The sequence below is a fragment of the Diorhabda sublineata genome, chromosome 1 (assembly GCF_026230105.1).
Source record: "Diorhabda sublineata isolate icDioSubl1.1 chromosome 1, icDioSubl1.1, whole genome shotgun sequence".
Classification (NCBI taxonomy): domain Eukaryota; kingdom Metazoa; phylum Arthropoda; class Insecta; order Coleoptera; family Chrysomelidae; genus Diorhabda; species Diorhabda sublineata.
The window spans coordinates 33,823,594-33,829,593 of NC_079474.1; the positions used below are offsets into that span (position 1 = coordinate 33,823,594).

At 32.1% G+C, this 6,000-nt stretch overlaps 1 protein-coding gene across 2 annotated transcripts in view; it reads right to left on the reverse strand.

Moving 5' to 3' along the window:
* LOC130452898 (polycomb group protein Psc-like) overlaps positions 1-4,922 on the reverse strand; it is a 51,981-nt gene extending 47,059 nt beyond the window's left edge. The window contains exon 1 of one of the 2 annotated variants that reach the window (XM_056792406.1): positions 4,569-4,922. The gene's annotated coding sequence lies outside the window, so the exon portion shown is untranslated. The remainder of the gene's footprint in view (positions 1-4,568) is intronic. The other variant, XM_056792417.1, reaches the window with a different exon arrangement.
* Positions 4,923-6,000: the final 1,078 nt, after the last annotated feature.

The following is a 6,000-nucleotide window of genomic DNA, read 5'->3' on the forward strand; positions in this document are numbered from 1 at the left end:
TTTATAAGATGCACTCGGTATAATCCACCTTCAAAAACGTACAATAAATAATTGTGGTCATTATTTCAATCTATTAGACCGATTTAATGTCTTTAGACATCAAAAATAATAATAATAATGTGTCATTCCGACCGTAAGGACGGTGGAGGTTAGATGATGAATAAGGGATGTTTTTAACACTGGAGACCTTGTTAAAATTGAAGGGATTTTGAAAAAAGAAGGCTATAAAAAATATTAAAGGACAATTTAGTATCATAACGATCCCTATCATTCCTCGAAGCTGTGAAAAAAGTAGTTACAATAATTGGAAAGGAAAGTACAAATAAACGATGATTCTTTGTTGGAATTGTTTCCAAAAGCAAAAGGGGGTTGCATACTTTGTGCTATGTCTCTCCAAAGTATTCAAAACAATAGAACAATACGCAGTTTTCTTTGACATATCTTATGCCTTTGACAAGGTGCGGCATAATGCATTATGAAGAAGTATGGTAATAAAAGAAAGGACTTGGATGAACGAAATCAATAAAACTACTGAGAATAGAAGGAAGAAGCTATAAGAGATTGAAAAAATGGAGAGAATTTTGAAGAAAAGACATGAAAAAAAGAGAAACACATCTGACACAAGTAAGGGTAGCACTTACGAGGTTGGTTCCAAAATAACCATTAATTGTGTGAGCTGGTGTATTTCAAAACTTTCTTCCTAGCCAAATGCGGCCATGTTTTGTGCGATTCCTTTGCTGAAACGTTCGCATAAAACTCATTATGGATAGATTTTCCTTTTTCAATGGAAATTATCACACTCGCATCCCAAAAAACCAACACCATGACCTTGTCTGCAGATGGAACGGTATGTAACTTCTTTGGAGCTGTTTCTCCCATTTCAGTCTATTGTTTTGATTGTTCTTTTGTTCTGGATGTAAGGTGATGGGCTCACGTTTCATCCACGGTTATTAAACAGCCCAAAAATTTGGTTTTATTTCCACACACTCGGTGGAAATATCTTCAGACGCTGTTTTTGTTCCATTTTGAGCAAACGCGGCATCCATCTTGCCCACAGCTTTGTCATGTCCAAATTTTCAGTTAATAAGCATTTTTCGAAATACCTACTATGTCTGCTAGCTCGTAAACTTTCAGTCGACGATCATCCAGTGGATTTTCTTCAACATTTTTGAGGTTCACTATTGATGGCTGCCAAACAAATACTAAACGACGTGGTGTCTTCAAACTTGATAAATATGTTGTATAAATTATATACTTTCTATTGATTTGTTATTTTTAGAGGAACTAAAGCCATCTCTAGGTCAGGTCAGGTTCTTCTGGGACCATCCTCGTAAATGAACGTAAAAACTTTCCGGATAAATCAAATTATAATTTTTCGTATGGAAATTCGATTATAATAAAAACCTTAAAGATACGCCTATGATACTACTTAGTGATTGGATTAGTGTCATATCAAACGATTTGTTTTGTGCAAACAGATTTCACTCGTTATCGCGTTCTGGTTTTAAACGAACTTAGAGAAATCATCGTCCACTTAATATCGAAAGTAGATAAATTTTTTTAACTACAATCGATTTTTGGAGAGGTTTTTTTGAAAATAAAGTAAAAAATAAAGTAGATTGATGATAAAGTGAACGAATTAGAAATATGTACAAAGAGGGATCGAAATTTCCTTCTATTAAATCAAAATGGCAGTAATTAATTTTTAACAAGCTTATACTTTTTATTAATAATGTAATTATCTTCATTATCAACAATATAATGTCATCTATAGTCTATTTTTATGGACGAAAGAGTAATAAAACTTGATTCCAACTACTAACTAATACACGGCCATTTTAAATATCTACGCCTATGGATTACTGATGCTTCATCATTTTATTACTCTGTTAAATACAAAAATAGACTATAACATTTGGATAGGTGAATAAGATGACGCATATTCATCTCTTTTATTAACTACAACCAACAGCTGAAGATCTAAGAAGAGATTTGGGAAAGGAAAACGTAGAAAAACTCTTCGAGGAACAAAAAATGATGTTGAAGAGAAAGAAAATTTGGCATCGATGGTATCAAAACGAATGACTAAACCTTGTCGGTTCTAATTGTTTTTGCTGGATCTCCAGAAGGTTTTCCACCAAGTCAAATCCTTGAATTTCCCTTCGTGTTGACAATTGAAGAGAATGTGCATCATGGAATAGAATAATCAATGGAGATCGGTGGACCAATTGGTCCAAAGGCAGCTCTTGAAATACGAAAAAAATGATCAAAATCCCCCTAGCTAGAAATACGTCATATGGAGAGAAACTAATATACTTTACGCTGGATGTTTCGCTTTGTTAGAGATCACAGAAAATTGTCTAGAAGTTGGAAATTGTAGAAAAGGGGGACGTCTAAAGGTAGTAAGATCCAGTCACTAGGACACAATAGACCTTATAAGGTAAATATTCTATTTAAAAAAGAGTATATTGATTAAAAAACTTTTTTCATCCCAAAATTCATTATTTTAATGACATACTTTTGAAAATTTCTAGAAAACTAATCAGTATTACGCTGATTCATAAACTTCACTTTCCTTATATAAAAGAGACACTTCCATTTGCGTTTGTCACGTGATTTTGACATATGACGTTAGAGCGTAATGTTGGGGGTATTTCTCTTCGTTATTTTCCATTGTATCGTCCTTAAATACCGGATTACAAACAAAAACACATAATACCAGGAATATATACACAAACACGACAAAATTTTTATGTTAACAGCAGCAACGTCAAGTTTATGAATACGGCGTAAAATTTTCTACGAACGTCAAACGTCAACCACGAAAAGTCAAGTTTATGAACGGGCCTTAACGATCGCAGGTTTTGTGAAAGAAGATCAGCTGGGTAAGATATAATGAAAATAGTCAAGGTGGGATTTTGTAGAATTGATTGGATAGGAAAATAAACAAATTCTATTACATTATTTATTGATTTTTTTAAAAAAAATTTGGTGGGATATATCCAATTTCTGATGATTGGTATATAAGTGGAGATAATTGAAAAATGATTATTTTTAGACTTTTTATTAGCCTTTTTCATTCATCATTTCCAAATAAATTCATTACTGCTTTATTCCCAATATATTTCTTTGTCCTTTACGAGTAATATATTTTCATTATTATGATTGGCATGTTGAATTTTCCTTGAAATTACTCATTAAATTCGGGGTCATTGTTTTTATTTATTATGTTAACGTATTATTTAGTTATTATCATTATCATGACCAATCATCAATTGATTATAAATCGATGCTTCTATGACATTACTTAACATAACCTAACATTCATGTTTATTCAGATGAAATCTTTTATTTGGAATTGAATTAAATAAAAAATGAAAATTTCGAATTAGATACTTTCCAAATCCATCTTGTAATCCCCTGGTAGAAAAAATAAGATTAATATCGAAAAAAAAACGATGTTTAATTAAAAAAAGCGAGCAAAAAATAGTCAAAGTTAGAGACGATCAAAAATCCTTTAAATTTAATAAAAATTAGAAATTTTATTTATTTTTTAAATTATAGTTTACAATTATAAATACTACTACTACAAATATTGTATAATAAATTCTATAACAATCCACTTGATTTATTTCATATTCAAAAGCATTTTTGAATAAAATTATTTATCTATCCCCTCGTAATACGTCCCCTCGTACTGGAATTCATCAGTCGACATAACATGAAGCGATTCCCTTGACGATATTTTTTAGTTTTCACCCCTTCGCGATTAGACAAAGAGAACGCGATCTCTAAACCGTAAAGCACGAGTGAAATGCATTCACCAACATCATCACATCACTAAAAATGTTCCGAGTCCCATGCCCCTGCTTCAGAAACTAAGGATATTCATTAAACAGAGACGGAATATTCGAAAAGCGGTAAGAGATAGAGATAAATATATACTGCGTTACCAATAACCGCGGCAAAATAGAGATAACATACAAGCGATGTCTTTTGGTAAGAGCGAGACGGAGTTAAAACAAGAGAACAACGTATAATTTAAGTGAGATACACGCGATTATAAAAAAAAAAACAAGTCAGCAGAAGCGGTTGGGATCGACTCGAATGTTAGAAAGAGGTAGACGATCTTGAAGCAATGCGATCGTGACATGATATATTAGTAAATAAAGTTGATGTGTGTTCTTTTAGCAGCAATTAGTTATTTATTAAGTAGTTCACTACTTTTTATTGAATCTATTACCACAAATTTATTTTTTCTCATTTTATTATTTATAATATATATTATTATATATTATATAAATATGCGATATGGTTAGTTCAAACCGTTTTTACCCTCACATACCCTTAAAACCTCTCATAGAAACAGACCTGCTTTCGTTTCGTGCGAAACTAGTTTCATATTTCTTTATTCAAGGTTATTTTAAAAAAATAATCGGCTTTTATATAACTTATCCTACTATTATAACCAAAATAATGCATAAATAATTACGATAAATATAATTACTTGTATAAAAAGTCGATTGCTATAAAAACAGAACGTTGACATTAAAAAAAAATCACATTACCTTTATCTTGTGCATTCAACTGTCACAGCCGCTCCGTAACACATTGTTAAAAGCCACCACGATACCGGCAACGTGGCTATAGTATCAATCCGACAACATCGCTTCGCCTACATAGAGATATATATTGTATGTTAAATATTCTGGAAGTTTGGAGTCGTTTTTACAAAGTTCTCGTACGCGTATTCATACGAAATTTTCACTGTAGACACTTTGAACATATACGAATACGATACCAGTTTTAAATTTTTAAAATATATCAATTTTGAGGTGGAAATAACAGTTTAGGCGACAGCGTGTTGGCGCGTTAAGACTTTTACGTATACTAGCCAAGCTTGTTTTACTTCGAAATTCTTCGACCCGCCTGATACAAGCTCCGCCCCTAGCCAATAGAGCCTCAGTGAAGCTATTGACGTCAGTCGATTTTAGCCGAGCGTTTCCGATTCTCGACATGCACAGCATAGGGAGCCTGCATTCCATTTTGTTATATGGATTGTTTTGTACTAAGTTTTCTGAATTTATTTTTGGAAATTGTGTGGGACTTTAAAAATCGACTTTCCTCTCTGTAGCGTTATAGCTGAGGTGAATCCGAGAGAACTGTTGCGTTGGCGGCATTGTTAATTTATTATCTTTTATGGAAGCAATAAAATATATTTTACCGAGTCGTTAAGCGTATTAGGAAACACCATGATGGTTGTAAAGTTTATTGTGTTTGCCATTATGGGCGATGGACGATCCATTTTTATGTATTTTAAAACTAATCGGACATTATGGGGTTAAATAAATTAATTTGATTTATTATTAATTATTTTTAAATTATTACCATATTTTATAGTATACAGTGTTAATGATTTTTAATTCACCTCAGATTTTAAGATTATTATTAATTTGAAAGAGATTTTTCTAATTTTGTTTGGAGAATAAGTGGATTTATAAAATACTCTTGTTTATGGGACAACAGGGCATCGTTAAGTAAGTCATTAGTCATTGGTAGATTCAAAATTCATATTTTTACGTCTTTTATACAACTGGGAAAAAAAAAGAAACTTTGTGAAGGTATTAGACACGAATAGTGATGCATGCAAAAGGAAAACTTGAAAGATGAGATATTTATTAGTCCACAGATACGTAAGATCAGTTCGAAAGTCCGTCAATAAAAAAGCTGCTTGGTAGTAATACAAAAAGTTTGCTGAAGAGTTTTTGGGCATTAAAAAAAGTGAAAATAAAGATGTTTTGTCTAATATGCGTAAGAGAGAAAAAAAATGACGGTTCAGAAAACACGCAATTACGAGTCAAGGATTCCCGTTGCAGATTCGGGACTACCTAGAAGAGCTTGAGTTAATATGGACACGTGGCCGAAAACTATATGGTTTGGGCATTAGGAATAATGTTAATAGTGATATTAAATGAAATAAAGAAGGAGAAACGATGAGAT